General features: G+C 31.4%; 1 protein-coding gene across 1 annotated transcript in view; it reads right to left on the bottom strand.

The window, feature by feature from the left end:
- Positions 1 to 14,516, bottom strand: part of LOC142327256 (uncharacterized) — a 40,148-nt gene extending 25,632 nt beyond the window's left edge. Inside the window, exon 1 of the mRNA XM_075370146.1 lies at positions 14,360 to 14,516. The gene's annotated coding sequence lies outside the window, so the exon portion shown is untranslated. The remainder of the gene's footprint in view (positions 1 to 14,359) is intronic.
- Positions 14,517 to 16,915: the final 2,399 nt, after the last annotated feature.

Below are 16,915 nucleotides of genomic sequence, written 5' to 3'. Positions count from 1 at the left end.
GGACTTCTTAACTTCGTCGCTTTCGTATTTGTTAAAAAACTAAAGACGCGCTTCATTAACCTATCATCCGACATCCTGAGTATATGACCGAAGAACTTGATCCTTCGTTTTCTCATCGTCGACGTCAGCGGTTCGTGGTTCCCTTTATAAAGTTCTTCGTTACTTCTTAGTTTGTAAGATCGGTCTTCTAGTTTTCTTGGTCCCAATATTCTACTCAAGATTCTTCTTTCACGTATTTCCATTTCCTGTTTCCATTTCTTGAGTATCAAATATTTTGATGCGTAGAGTGCCTCTGGTTTGAGCACGGTAGTGTAGTATCTTATTTTTGATCCGTATTATATACTTTTTTTGTCGTAGATATTCTTTGTTATCCCGTATGCTCTTTCTAATTTCCTGGTCCTTTCCGTGTTAGCCGCATCATCGAGTCCATTAGCTTGAATAATTTCTCCAAGTTATTTGAAACGATCGACTCTCCTGATATTCCCTCCTTTTGTTTTTATTTCTATTTCCTTCTGATGTCGGTATTCCATGTATTCCGTCTCCTCATAAGATATCTGTAGTCCTGTCCTTATGGCTATTTCGTCTAGTAACTCTATCGATTCTCTAGCCTCTTCAAAATTTTTTGAAATTATTGCTATATCATCTGCAAAGGTAAAGCTGCAGTATATTTATATATAACAACATTATAATTTCACATATAGCTGATGTTTCATATAATTATTTAATTATCTGCTCTTATCCATATATTTTAATGATCCTGCCCAGTGGACCAATAATAATGTATAACGATTCCAACCGCGAAGTAATTCGTCGGTTGTGTAAACTGAATACATTAACTAACTGCCGGATAACCAAGTATTGTTCAGCATTTCATTTGGTTACTGTAAATTGACATTGAATTAATCATTACATTATTTCAATGGTTCCCAAATTTTTCCGAATGGCGACGCCCTTTTCCAATTAAAGTTTTTCCATAGAGCTCTATCGTAAATAAAAGTATGACTACTCGTAAGTAAGAGATAAATATAAATAAAATTCGCGTATCTTCATTATTTAACTTGTTTTTTTAACTTTATTAACATGAAATTAATAATTATGAATGTCTTGGTTCTATTAATTATGAAGTTTTTACAGTAGTTCACGGCGCCCCTGTGCAGAAGCCGTGGCTCCCCGGGGTATCGCGGCGCTCAGTTTGGGAATCACTGCATTATGTTACAATTGTTTCATACTTTTAGTGTAGTTCACATTTTTAAATATGTATTAATATACTGTCTAGCTAGAACAGATATAGAACTAAGTAATATTATTTCTTTAACAGTTTAAAGGAAAATGTCAAATACATAAAATTAATAATTCTAACAATGATTAAAACCAGCTGGTTCATTAACAAATAAGAATAAAGAAGATGACAGGAGATATTTACATTTAAGCAGCAGGACAAGGAAAAGAATTTAATCTGAACATCAAGTTGGTCTTTACCAGAGAATGGGTTCGGCGATACCCATGTAGTTTGTTTCTAAGGTACTTTTTTAAAGAACTTAGATTTTAGTATACATTTTCTTTACCTTTGCCTAACAATCGTTCCTCTATGGTATTAGTTCTTTAATATCTGTCTACAGTGCATCTGGGTTGATTTTATTTAGTGATTTTTGCATTAAAGTCTCCAGGTAATAATGGTGTTTGTAGGCAATTTGGTCTAAAAGGTTTGTGATTAATTGCCAAAAATTTTGTGTTTTTTCTCTTTGCGCTCTTTTCTTCACATTCATTAGTACGTTTGTATTTACAACAGAAGAAATTTTGTTAGTTTATTTGAAGGTTAGCGTGGAAAGTCATTCATTAATAAATTTTAATTCTATTATTGAGTTTAATATGCTTTTATTTACAACGATCCCTGTTTCAAATTGTGGTAAATTCTTGATTACTCTCTTCCCTGGTTTTTCTTTATGAATCCTAAATCCTTCAGAATCACAGGGTGTTCATCCTAACACCGTGTATTTTGAAATGCAGTTATCATTATATTTCTCTTTTTTAGAAAATTTGTTAAAGTTTTAAGTTTAACTGTTTTTAAGAGGGAACATACATTAAAATTGGCTAGAAGGTTTATGTTTTTGTGTCTAATTTTATGTAATTGTTGTTTAATGCAGGTTTCAGGATGTTCCGACTCATCCTTGACACATTGTCTTAGGTCGCTAGAATCCAATGCCTAATTTTCATTTCCTTGAAAATGGTAGATTTACTACTTCTCTACAATGTGCACCTTCCTGTTGATTTTTTGTAGGGTTAGAGAAACAAGTCCTACCATAATAATTCTCGAAGTTATTTGCTCTAAGGAGAAATTTCCAGCTCTCGTGAACAAACAACTTTCACGCTCGTTACAAGTCAGAAGCGACGCGGATTTGAGGCACCGTATTGGTCTGCAGATGGTATTTTATTTTTTCACCTACCCTGCATATCTGCTGGCTATTAACATTTCCACCAACTGGGAATGCGCCAGATGGAGGACGATAAATCCTCACTGCTTGTCTTATTTTTTAAATTTATTGATCAGCAATTTTAAAAAAAAAACTTTTTCATAAAAAATTAACATTCAATCAACTATTTCGTCATGAATAACGAAAACTTAGTATGTACGATTGACAAATTTATAGCTTCTGTTTTCTAAGCTTAGCAAATTTCGTCTAACGTAGCAATTAAATTCATAAACGAATAGTGCAAAAGTACTGAAGAAAGAAATTTTATCCCAGGGGAGCAAATATTTAAATAATAAAAAATCTTTCTCGAATAGTTTAATATAGAAATTAGAAAGATAAACAAACAGTGTTTTTTTATTAAAAAGGTGCTCATGAACTAAAACTTTAAATGGAAAATAGCACAGCATTGTGGAAAACGGGTTTAAGGATTGGCTGTTTGTTATGCTTGTGGGTAACGATAACAAAATCAGAAATGTGTATATGTATGTATTTTTTACGATATTTCAAGTGTCTTAAATATTTAAAATCTCCATAATTGAATTAATTAAGCTGCGTTAATTAAAATAAAAATTATATATTTATATATGATGATGACTAGAATATTTGGTATTTATATCAGTTAAGGAGGATGAAATGGGAGAAACAATACTGAGATCTGAATTTAAGAGAGCATTAAAAGATTTAAATGGCAGAAAGGCTCCTGGAATAGACGGAATACCTGTAGAATTACTGCGCAGTGCAGGTGAGGAAGCGATTGATAGATTATACAAACTGGTGTGTAATATTTATGAAAAAGGGGAATTTCCGTCAGACTTCAAAAAAAGTGTTATAGTAATGATACCATAGAAAGCAGGGGCAGATAAATGTGAAGAATACAGAACAATTAGTTTAACTAGTAATGCATCAAAAATCTTAAGTAGAATTATATACAAAAGAATTGAGAAGAGAGTGGAGGAAGTGTTAGGAGAAGACCAATTTGGTTTCAGGAAAGATATAGGGACAAGGGAAGCAATTTTAGGCCTCAGATTAATAGGAGAAGGAAGATTAAAGAAAAACAAACCAACATACTTGGCGTTTATAGACCTAGAAAAGGCTTTCGATAACGTAGACTGGAATAAAATGTTCAGCATTTAAAAAAAATTAGGGTTCAAATACAGAGATAGAAGAACAATTGCTAACATGTACAGGAACCAAACAGCAACAGTAACAATTGAAGAACATAAGAAAGAAGCCGTAATAAGAAAGGGAGTCCGACAAGGATGTTCCCTATCTCCGTTACTTTTTAATCTTTACATGGAACTAGCAGTTAATGATGTTAAAGAACAATTTAGATTCGGAGTAACAGTACAAGGTGAAAAGATAAAGATGCTACGATTTGCTGATGATATAGTAATTCTAGCCGAGAGTAAAAAGGATTTAGAAGAAACAATGAACGGCATAGATGAAGTCCTTCGCAAAAACTATCGCATGAAAATAAACAAAAACAAAACAAAAGTAATGAAATGTAGTAGAAATAACAAAGATGGACCGCTGAATGTGAAAATATGAGGAGAAAAGATTATGGAGGTAGAAGAATTTTGTTATTTGGGAAGTAGAATTACTAAAGATGGACGAAGCAGGAGCGATATAAATTGCTGAATAGCGCAAGCGAAACGAGCCTTCAGTAAGAAATATAATTTGTTTACATCAAAAATTAATTTAAACGTCAGGAAAAGATTTTTAAAGTGTATGTTTGGAGTGTCGCTTTATATGGAAGTGAAACTTGGACGATCGGAGTATCTGAGAAGAAAAGATTAGAAGCTTTTGAAATGCGGTGCAATAGGAGAATGTTAAAAATCAGATGGGTGGATAAAGTGACAAATGAAGAGGTATTGCGGCAAATAGATGAAGAAAGAAGCGTTTGGGAAAATATAGTTAAAAGAAGAGACAGACTTATAGGCCACATACTAAGGCATCCTGGAATAGTCGCTTTAATATTGGGAGGACAGTTAGAAGGAAAAAATTGTGTTGGCAGGCCACGTTTGGAATACGTAAAACAAATTGTTAGGGATGTAGGATGTAGAGGGTATACTGAAATGAAACGACTAGCACTAGATAGTGAATCTTGGAGAGCTGCATCAAACCAGTCAAATGACTGAAGACAAAAAAAAAAGCCAACCCATCAAAAAAAGGGAAGAATCAATTCCTACTGACATCAAAAATGCCTGGGGAGCTGCTGTACTTGTATGGAAGATTTTCTATTTGCTAATCTTAATTTCTATATCCTGTTATTCAGGATATACAGGATATTCAGGCTAACATATTATAACTCTTACTTCAACTTAGGTTGTCATTATTCTCACTAATTTTGACAATTTTCTGTTTGCCATTGACACACCAGAATTGCATGTTTGCTTCAAACACGTCTCAGCAAATACGGAAATAAAAATACAATAAACTGCTTTACTGTATTTATGTCTTTGACTAATTTTACTTTCATTGTTATGGAAATATTTAACATATCTCTCGTAGTGTATAGCGGATTAGACAGATCATCAAATATAGTGCATCAATAATAATATATTTCATAAATGAAAATAACTTCCAGGAAGACTGAAGAGTCAAAACCGAGGAAATACGAGCAGTAATTTTTTAATGTAAATTGGAAAGACGATAATTTTTATGTTTAATATAAGAAAAATGTATAAAAAAATATTTCTGTAAACTACTACCGATCTGAATTACAAGATTTTGCATTTTTTTGAACGTTTAAAATATTTTAAGAAAGAATAATATCATTAAACTTATTTACTGCGACTAGGAAATAACAAATGAACCTTCATTATTTGTTCTCTATTACCTTTATCGTATTTAATTATTGTTAGTTTTCACTTTTTCAATAATATTCGCTTCATATGTTACTGCATATGTCACTTATAAGTGATCTCTGCTCCTTCAGAGCGTTTTTTATAGATTTATTTAAAACCCTATTATAAATTATTATTATATCTATCTTGAAATAAAATTTATATACGAGGTGTGATCAAAAAATACGGTGAATGAATTTTTATAGCGGCAACTGCCGACGCTACATCCATATGCTGTAATTTATCCAATAGCGTGATCAACTGAGACAGGCAGGGACAAGTTGTAACACGTTCGAGCTTGCCAGTCAGCTGCCAGAGTGTGGTTGTGTTTATCGTGTCTGTCGCGCAACATGGATTTTGAACAACGCATTAACATTAAGTTGCAAAAGAGTGCCAAAGAAGCTCACGAAATGTTAGAATCGGTGTACGGCGATAATGTGGTAACTTTGAAGACTGTGTACAAGTGGTATGATTGATTTAAAAACGAAAATGAGTCTGTTGAAGGTGAGCAGCGTGCGGGACGTCCAGTAACCTCAAAAACAGTTGAAAATGTGCAAAAAGTGGAAACAATGGTTCGTTCAAACAGGCCAATGACTATTCGAGAGCTATCGGAAGACCTTAACATCTCGTACGGATCCGTTCAAAGCGAAACGGCGTACGTAGAAAGCGACCAGAAAAATGGACCAATGGCTTCCTTCTTCACCACGACAACGCGCCGTGTCACACCTCGCTTCTCATTCGCGAGTTTTTGGCCGATAAAAGTGTTCCTGTCTGTCCACATCCGCCATACTCACCGGATTTAGCACCATGCGACTTTTGGCTCTTTGCAAAAATTAAAACTGTGCTTAAAGGAAAACGTTTTGACACCATTGCTGACATTGAGAGGGCCACGACCGAGCAGCTGAAAACCCTTCCGAAAGACGCCTTCCAGAAATGCCTCCAGTCATGGAGTCAACGTTAGAATAAGTGCTTTGATAGCCAAGGACAGTACTTTGAAGGAGATTTAATCGAATTCTATGTAACCTTACTAATTTTTTTAATAAAAAATTATTCACCGTATTTTTTGATCACACCTCGTATTTTATCATTGAACATAGTGAATAGAAAGAAAAATAATAAAAAAACATTTCGTTTAATAATTGTAATAAAATTTATTTTCGTGGTTAGAACATTATAAGAACCAATATCAATAGGTAAAATAAATGGAATATTCTGATGTAATTTGTGAAATTAACCATTATGAAAAATAACTGATTTTATTTTTTAGTTAATAGTAAATTCCGTATTCAATTATAATTTTATAATTTGCCAATCATAAAAAAAAGTTCATTTACTATGCAACACAGCTATATTATATTATTATTACGAATATAAAATATTATGTATGCCAACAGCTATTTTTTTTATGAGCTTTACTAAAATTATATTTTTACGGAAGTAACTAGACGATGGCATTGTGTTTTTCATCCACTAAATTTATTTACTTCCAAAACCTGGTGGGATTAAAATAAAAAGTTGGATATTTACTTTATAAAAAGAAAAAGGTGATAAAGTTATTCTTTTTAAACCGTGATCTATATATATTCCTTTAATGTAAAAACACGCGACACATAAAATAATATTAGAGAATAACTTAGTTTGATTTTTTATCACCCTCTTTGAAATACAGTTAAAAAACAATTACTTCATATTGTAAACCGCGTAATTTATTAATTAAAAAATATTGGATTGACTCCTTTTATAAATCGTTCAACATAAAGCATAATAATAAAAATAAAAAATATATATCAAGGAATATATGTGTAAAAGTGCGCGCGTGTGTGTGAAAAATTGGATTGACTGCTCTTATAAATCGTTTAACAACCCAGATGAGTTAAAATTTCAAGATTTCGAAAAATAAAAATTATTACTTTTACTAAGAGATGTTTTTTTTATAATGGCAAATAATTCGACGAGCAAATATAACGATACGATGAATTATTACAATAAAATGAGCAATTTTAATAATTATTTGTTCAGAAGATCAATAAAAAGAATGATAGAGGACGAAACGAGAAAAGTGTGTTGAAAAAAACGTGAAGCAAACGTGTCTCAAAGACGAAAACCGTGTATTCCGATATCAAAAGAGAAAAGGTATTGAAATAAATTCACAAAAATCAGGTTTGAAACAAGAACCGGACGAATGAGATAATCTTCTTGATGAAAAACTAAGATATTTTACTACTTGAATAGATTTCGCGAAATCGTATAAAACACAAATATAAGTAGGCCTATCCAACTTTAAAAATATATTTTTTTAAATATTACTGTATATTATTTTAAATATATTTAAAAATCAGTTATTATAATTTAGGTTCCAAAATTTGGTTTAAAAGAAAGTAAAGTTAATGAAGAAAATTTGTTTTTCTAAAATTATGAATAATTCGGTTTTAATCATAAAACTGAAAATATCACGTGCATATATATATATATATATATATATATATATATATATGTGTGTGTGTGTGTGTGTGTGTGTGTGTTTTTTTAAAAATTCAGTTTAAAATACATATCCGAATTAAACGACATCTTTATTCAAGTGCAGTTCAATATTCTGGTTAAGTTCGGTTAAAAGTAATTTTGACTTAGATTATATTTGTTAATAAAATATATTTAACGAAAATTTCAATAATTTAATTTAGGAACGGATTTAAGAAAATGAGTAGAATTTAAATCGTATTTATCATACGATGAATCTACCTTCATAACAGCAAACGATACAGGTTGTAATAAATAATACCAGTCTACCGAAGTTCAATTTAAAAATATATATCATCTTAAAAATTTAAATTATTAAATTTTGAACTTCTCAATAGATTAGTGAAGTGATTAAACTCGTCATCGCAAAATCAATTAATTGTCAAAGTCGAGATTACTAAGGTTCAAGTCCATGTAAAGGCAGTAGCTTTTTTGCGGATTGGAATACCAGATTGTGGGTACGTGTATTCTTTAGTGGTTGGTTTCAATTAACGAAAGTCTCAGGATTAGTTGAAATAGTCTGTTCCAGATTACATCTTTACCGGTGCAATTACACTTACATTTCACTACATCTGCATCTACGTCAGGCCGAGCTAGCAGGTGCAGTGATTTCATTTGCCTATACCCACACATACCAAGACCCGGTAATAGCTGAAAGTCTGGTGGGGAAAAAGAAAAAAATATATACATATAAAAATTAAGCACAAATACTAAAGCAATGGGAAATATCCTGGTGAAGATAAGTGTACAACTGTATAACTTAGTACGAAACTTTATTACAATTTCCTATCAAAAAGAATTACTGATTTAATGAATAATAGTAATTCAAATTAACCATTCATAAAAATGGCATATGATTTATAAAAATGTCAAGCAATCATGACTACCGTTCTATGGATTTTAAGTTATGACACTGCTTTTCCTTTCATTAAGCCGAATAAAGTCTAAATAGAGTCGAAACCCTACTTCTGGTTTCGACATACACACCAGGAAAATCTTCTAATGTTTTACATCCAAAAAAGAATTACCTAATGTCTTGTAAAATTGGGATAAAACTTTTTGAATTGGGACAAATAATTTTGGAATTAAAAATTGGGTATGAGACATTTAAATGTTTATAAAAAAAAATTATTTGTAAAATATTACTTAATACAAATAAAGCAAAAAAATTATACATACTCCCACCACAAATAATAATAATAACAATTATAAGACTGCACTGGACTCTACTTATTACCTAGTTTTTTTTTTTTTTTGGTCTTCAGTCATTTGACTGGTTTGATGCAGCTCTCCAAGAATCCCTATCTAGTGCTAGTCGTTTCATTTCAGTATACCCTCTACATCCTACATCCCTAACAGTTTGTTTTACATATTCCAAACTTGGCCTGCCTACACAATTTTTCCCTTCTACCTGTCCTTCCAATATTAAAGCGACTATTCCAGGATGCCCTAGTATGTGGCCTATAAGTCTCTCTCTTCTTTTAACTATATTTTTCCAAACGCTTCTTTCTTCATCTATTTGTCGCAATACCTCTTCATTTGTCACTTTATCCATCCGTCTGATTTTTAACATTCTCCTATAGCACCGCATTTCAAAAGCTTCTAATCTTTTCTTCTCAGATACTCCGATCGTCCAAGTTTCACTTCCATATAAAGCGACACTCCAAACATATACTTTCAAAAATATTTTCCTGACATTTAAATTAATTTCTGATGTAAACAAATTATATTTCTTACTGAAGGCTCGTTTCGCTTGTGCTATTCGGCATTTTATATCGCTCCTGCTTCGACCATCTTTAGTAATTCTACTTCCCAAATAACAAAATTCTTCTACCTCCATAATCTTTTCTCCTCCTATTTTCACATTCAGTGGTCCATCTTTATTATTTCTACTACATTTCATTACTTTTGTTTTGTTCTTGTTTATTTGCATGCGATTACCGAGTTAGGAATTTAGTTCTGAACAATAATTTGTATTAACATTACAAATTCAGTAGTACCGATGTTTGCCTGTAATTCTATGATGCACTCTAATTTTACGAAGAGAAAAGTGCAATTTACATTTTAAAATATATTACATTTTTTCTTCATAATATTGGAGATTTTTGCTATTTTTATTATTCTGGTTAAAACTTATCTGGTTACAACTCATCTTTTAACTTTACAAAATTTATGTAACTTTTCACACTTAAACTTTCACAGTTTTCCTTTACGCATTTATCCCCTAATAAGTAAAAAAATAATTACGAGATTACTACAATATGTTTAAATTTATTGATGTATTTTTTATATGTACTTAGTTTTATTACATTCGTTATTTTTGTGAAAACTAAATTTACTGGCTCATTACCTACACCAAAACCCTTGCTTATAACGGATGCCTGATCTTACTCATCACTGAGGAGTATAAGCAGAAAGTTTTCTATCGGTGTGGCGTTTGATCTTAAAAAATAACCTTGGCGTAGTGTCTTTATTTCTAGAAAAAATGTAGTAATTAGGTTGGTTCGAAGTAGCATAATTCACCTGGCTTTGAAAGTAAATATTTTATACCTACCAAGAAAGTAAGGGTGTGCATACTTCACCCGAACGTTAACCTCCACCGGGTGTTATAATTTTCTTGTTTATCGCAACTGGGATTTAAAACTTCACAAAAAACAAGAAACTGCTGACTTTCTTGTTTACAGAATCCTAGACTAATATTTCCCGCCTAGTACTCTACACCGAGTAATCCTACAACATGTTAGACCCCGAGCAAAAAGTAGTAGATTTTAGGAATGAATTTATATATATAATTATATTCTTTAATTGATTTTTTACGTAATTACTGTAATATTTGCTCCAAAATGTAATATAAAATAATTCTAAACTTAATTCAAATGCTTTGAGATCTTACTTTATCCAATCGTCACTTAAAAAGTACGCTGATTACACTGATAAACATAATTTTTTTTTTCGATCATGTATACAAGAATTTAATCTGCTTTTGATGCTGATGACGAATATGAATTCAGAATCTTTCTATCACCCACTTTTTTTGAAAAAGTGTTAAATTTGAGCTAAAGGATTTTTTCATTTTTCAAAGCATAGATATTGTTTACCTTGGCTAATACAATTTCTAAGCCATAAATAAACAACACTGGACAAAGAATTAAATCATATCATAGTCACATATTATGATATCGTATCTGATACTGAAAAGTGAGCCTTCATCGACAAAATTAATCATGTCTGTGCAAATCAAAATATGTAGCTGAAAACAGAGCTGTGTTGTTTGTATTAAGCACAGAATTTAGTAATGAATTAATTTTTTTCAGCATTATTGCTGTCTTACGTTTGTTAACAGTGTAGTATCATAATGCATCAAAATTGTGTCAAAGGTGTGGTTACCTTTTGTTATATGTGGTGAGTTTACCGTAAAATCACAAAAAAAAAAAAAAAACACTTTAATTAAAAAAAGGTATATCATTTGTTCTTTCACTGTAAAATTTCTTGATCAGGTTAAGATGTGGGCTCCTCATATAGTATGCACTAATTTGTTTTGTATATTTAATAGGATGGCTGAAAGGTACACGCAAGGTTTTGTCATTTGATGTACCAATGGTTTGGCGTGAACAAAGGATCATGTAATCGATTGTTACTTTTGTTTAACAAGCGTGTATGGAATTTCTAAAACATCTAAACATAATGTAAAATATTGCAATTTGCAATCATGCCTGTACCTCACAGTAAAATTATTCCAGTTCCTGAGCCACCTGCGAATGTATGTTTCGAAAGAAGCGATGAAGAATCAGGCAGTACTGATGAAGACAACAATGATTTTGATTTCGAATTACCTTCCAATAAGCCACATCTTATATCAGAAGGTGAATTATGAGATTTGGTTAGGGATTTAAATTTATCAATAATCAAGCTGAATTGTTAGGATCAAAACTGTAAGGTTGGAATTAACTTAAAAAATACAAAAAATTCGGGTCGTCGAAGCCGATAAAAAGAACATTCTTAATACTTTATTGATGAAAATAATTTGGTTTATTGCACAAATATTGATGACCTTATGTTGCATTTAGGACAATTTCATAAACCTAACTTGCGCCTTTTCAAAGATTCGTCCAAGTATAGTTAAACGTTGTTCTACTAGACAACGGTAACAAATATCCTTCGATACCAATCGCTTATGGTATTAATTTGAAAGAGATGCACGATGTGATGAAAGCCGTTCTTGAAAAAATAAATTATAAAAAACATAGTTGGAACGTATTTGGTGTTTTGAAAAAGTTATAGCTATTTTGTTAGGCATGAATTTAGGCTATACTAAGTACATGTGTTTTCTTTGCAAATGGGACAGCGGAGCTAGAAATTAACATTATGTGGCCAAAGAATGGAAGAAATGAGAAAACTTAACTCCAAATGGGAAAAATATTACTCATGAGCCCTTAGTTGAGTTCAAAAAAACATTTTTACCCCCTCTCCATATCAAGCTAGGATTAATGAAAAATTTTGTAAAAGCAATGAAGGATTGTACCGGATTTTTGTACATCAGGCAGAAATTTCCGAATATAAGTAAAGGAAAAATTTAAGAAGTATTATTTGTCGGTCCTCAAATAAGAGAGTTTGTCAAAGATTATGTATTTAATTCAATGTTAAATAATGTAGAAAGTGCAGTTTGGGCTTCATTTAAAGAAGTTTGAAAAACTTTTCACGTCAAATAAAAACCCGACAATTACCACGATATTGTTAATCAATTTCTTACTTCATACAGAGCTATGAGATGTAATATGTCTTTGAAAATCATCTAATGCATCTAATGGGGAAAAATACATTTTCACATTACGAATAATAATTGTTTAAATTATTATATTACTAATTAAACATTTCATATAACATAGTTTTCTTCCACATTCGTATACATACGCGTACATATCTTCAATTAGGCTACATATATGTTTATATGTATTCATTATTAATTTTTTAATTTTTTTGACAGTAATAATGCGTACTGAAATTTAATTATAATTGCCTAAGTCTATTAATCTACGGAAAAATCTTTGAATGAACAGTGACGTTAGAAGATTGTGTTTTATAATTACTTCTCATCACTGATCATATTTGAGAAATAATCAATGAAACATTGGCATTATTTAGTACTATCATGTTATAAAAATTTGTTGTAGACAACACATCACTTCCATATACGCCTATTAAATTACATATAATATTTTTTTTTTTTGAAATCAGAGGTTAATAAATTATTAATACGTTAATATATTTAAATTAAAATAAAAGTTAAAAAAAGGAAATGAAGTCGGATTTGAACCGATGTACCTTCCCCTTGTACGATCCAAATATTTCAATAACTAGAATTTTATTTGGTTATAACTCTTGAACCAATGAAAATAATTACCACTTTTGATACATCGTTCAAAAGTTCTCAATGAGGGCTGATTACTGCAGTTAAAAAAAAGCCCAAAGTCCAATTTGTTTTTTTTTGATTATTGGGTTTTTTGGACACTTTTCTTTCAGTCGATTGGAAACAAAAGAGGAGGTTCACAACTTGATATTACAACAGTCCTAAATCCGAAATTTCAACGTTCTAAGGCTAATCGTTTTTGAGTTATACGAGATACGTACATACACATGTACGTACGTATGTATCTCGCCCGAACGTACGTACAGAAGTCACGCCTAATCAGTCAAAATGGATTCAGCGATGGTCGAAATGGATATTTCCACTGAAATCTCAAAACCGAAATTTTTCACGATCACAATACTTCGGTTACTTCGTACAAAAATGTAAAAATGCAGTTAAAAATTTATGAAGTTTTCAAAAGTTTACATCTTAAAAAAGTACTAATGATTTATCTGCTTGCATGTATTTTGCATAATGCGTCATACTTAAAAGCATATTGCAAAAATCTTATTAAAAGGTAATCGTTTGTATTTTCACACGAAATACAAATGTATTAGTATGAAATACTAGAGTGCATCTTATGCACTCTAGTAGAAAGATGAATTTAAAACTTTTTTAAACTACAATGCATCTTATGTTTTCTATTACCGTTTAAAAAGAAATGATGAAGAAATTTTTTTTAACTTGTGTTTATTTTTGTCTCAGTAATCCATTAAAAAAGAAACATTAATAAAATCTGTTTTTAAAGAAATACTTCAAGAGTGGATAATTATATATACTTTTTCTCACCAAGTACAATTACACAGGCACACGCGCAAGGGTACACACACATTCGTATATTTATATATACATATATAAAAAGACACAGATATGTACTCAAAATAACACAAGAGAAGGTTCTACATCAAAAACATTTACGTTTATATTTATCATCAATAAAGAAAATTCATTATTGCTAATCTTTTTGTACGCTGGCGATTATAACAGTGTAGTCTAAATATTAATCGGATTCACAACAATATTCTTACATATGAATAAAATAAATTCTTATATATAATCTAAATTTATTAATAAATATCTTAAAAAATATTGCTTAAAATGAAAAAAAAAAAACTTGCGAAAATTTCAGGTGACGTAGGTGTAAGGGCCGATAAGGTTCTTCGTTTAACAACTTCTGATATGGCTTTATGTTTGTGGAAAGGTAGCTGTATTACGGAAATAAAGTTAATTAAGTATTTTTATGCACTGCTGCAAAGCTGCAAAATTTTTCTTGGCAATATCCATCATAAAAATGAAACATATTTATTCTATATCATAAAGTAGTGATGTTTTAAAATTTCGTTTTATTTTACTAGTATAATAATAATAATGATATACTCGTCAATTTTTTAAATAAAAAAATTACATATTCATTGGCAATATTAACAATGTAATGTTTATTTAAAAAAGAAAATCTTTTCATGCTTATAGATAATGCAAGCAACTAATTTTTTTTTTAATAAAAAATATATATCTTCTATGTGTGTTTAATATCTTCCAACGAGTACCTTCATAATACACATTAACAATGTGTATTGAAAATAAAATCTTATGTGTATACCCACTGTCTATACATAGTGAAAAAATCTGATGTGGACAACACATGATTTCCTTTTATTAAATTACATTTACACGTTATTTTTTAAAATGAAAATTACATAAAATTTTCTTTCATTAACAACTTTTGATATGTCTTTTTGTTATTATTGAATTATTATTAATCGTAAAACTGTTTATACAATGAGAGGCTAATAGTTAATAATAAATCAATATATTTAAATTAAAAAAAAGGAGGTTGTAGTCGGATTCGAACCTATGTGCCATCCCCTAAAATCCAAATATTTCATTAATTAAAATCTTATTTGTCTATTGCTCTGGGACCCGTGAAAACAAGTCCCACTTATGATACATCGTTGAAAAGCTCACAATAAAGAGATTATTACTGCAGTTAAGTAAAAGTCTATAATACAAATTTTTTGGGATATTAGCTTTTTTGGATATTTTTGTTTCAGTCGATTGCAATCAAACTGGAATGTGCACAACTAGATGGTACAACAGTCTTAAATTAAAAATTTCAACATCCTACGGCTAATCGTTTTTACTTATGCGAGATACATACGTACGTACAGACGTCACGCCGAAACTAGTCAAAATGAATTCAGGGGATGGCCAAAATGTATATTTCCGTTGAAATCTGGAATTATATACATACGAGGTGCGACAATAAAGTAATGAGACTGATTTTTCTTTGCAACATATGGCAACCATGCAGCTTGCGTAGGCACACCATCTTTGACCTTGGTCTATAAGCTACTTCTAGTCCAAGAGGCACATTGATGCAACTTCTCAGTCGTGAGTTATGCTGTAATAAGTGAACATGTGTTTGTGTCTCTCGTCACAGAAATGAAACCGCAAAATATTGCGCAACGATATGCCATTTCTTTTTGCGTTAAATCGGGTGAAAACGCGACGACAACTTATGGTAAGCTTCAGAAGGCTTTTGGAGAGGAGGTTATATCAAGAGCTCAAGTTTTTCGGTGGCGTAAAATTTTTAGTGAAGGCAGAACGAATGTTCAAGATGAAGACCGCAGTGGATGACCATCAACCTCACGGAAAGATGTCACCTTGACTCGGATGCGTGAAATCGTACGATCTGATCGAAGATTATCCGTGAAAATGATCGCAGAAGAACTCAACATCGATCGAGAAACGTTTCGTCTAATATTAACTGAAGATCTTGGTATGAGAATGATTTGTGCAAAAATGGTCCCCAAAAATCTCACACAACAACAGCGAGAAACACGGGAAAATGTGGCAGCCGAACAGTTAGAGCAAATGGAAATCAATTCAGATTTTTTGAGCCGTGTTATCACTGGTGATGAAGGTTGGTTTTTCAATACGATCCAGAGACAAAACGCAAAAGTTCGCAATGGTGCTCAAAGGGGTCATCCAGACCAAAAAAAGCTCGCATGTCAAAGTCAAAAGTGAAATGAATGCTTGTGTGCTTCTTCGATTCCAAGGGAATTGTACATAAAGAGTGGATGCATCCTGGACAAACAGTTAACCAATGATTTCTACAAAGAAATTTTAGAAAGACTTCGTAAACGAGTTCTTCGTGTCCGTGCCAACATTGCTGATAATTGGATTCTGAATCACGATACTCGTAATGAGCCATCCCATACTGCTCTGTCATTACAGCAATTTTTAACCTCAAAACAAATTTCAGTACTACCACAGCCACCTTATTCACCAGATATCGCATTGTGCGACTTTTTTCTATTTCCAAGAGTCAAAATGGCGGTCAGGGGACACCTTTTTCAAACAACACAAGATGTCCAAAAGTTGTGACGAGGGTCTTGTAGGATATTACAGAAGATGAGTTCCAGAAATGTTACCATCAATGGCAGAAGCGCTGGAATAAGTTTGTGCATTCAGAGGGGAACTACTTTGAAGGAGACAACACTAAACATGACTAAAACGGTAAGCAACATTTTTTTCACATCAGTCTCATTACTTTATTTTCGCACCTAATAAATATACAGAGTGTATATTGGTAGGTATTGAAATAATAAAAAGGCATGTGTAAATGTAAATATAATTTTTATTATTACCATCCATTACCTTACATTTAGAGT

This window comes from Lycorma delicatula, chromosome 1 (genome assembly GCF_047948215.1).
Source record: "Lycorma delicatula isolate Av1 chromosome 1, ASM4794821v1, whole genome shotgun sequence".
Classification (NCBI taxonomy): Eukaryota; Metazoa; Arthropoda; class Insecta; order Hemiptera; family Fulgoridae; genus Lycorma; species Lycorma delicatula.
The sequence above is the reverse complement of the archived record's forward strand: the minus strand, read 5'-3'. Positions and strand labels throughout refer to the sequence as shown.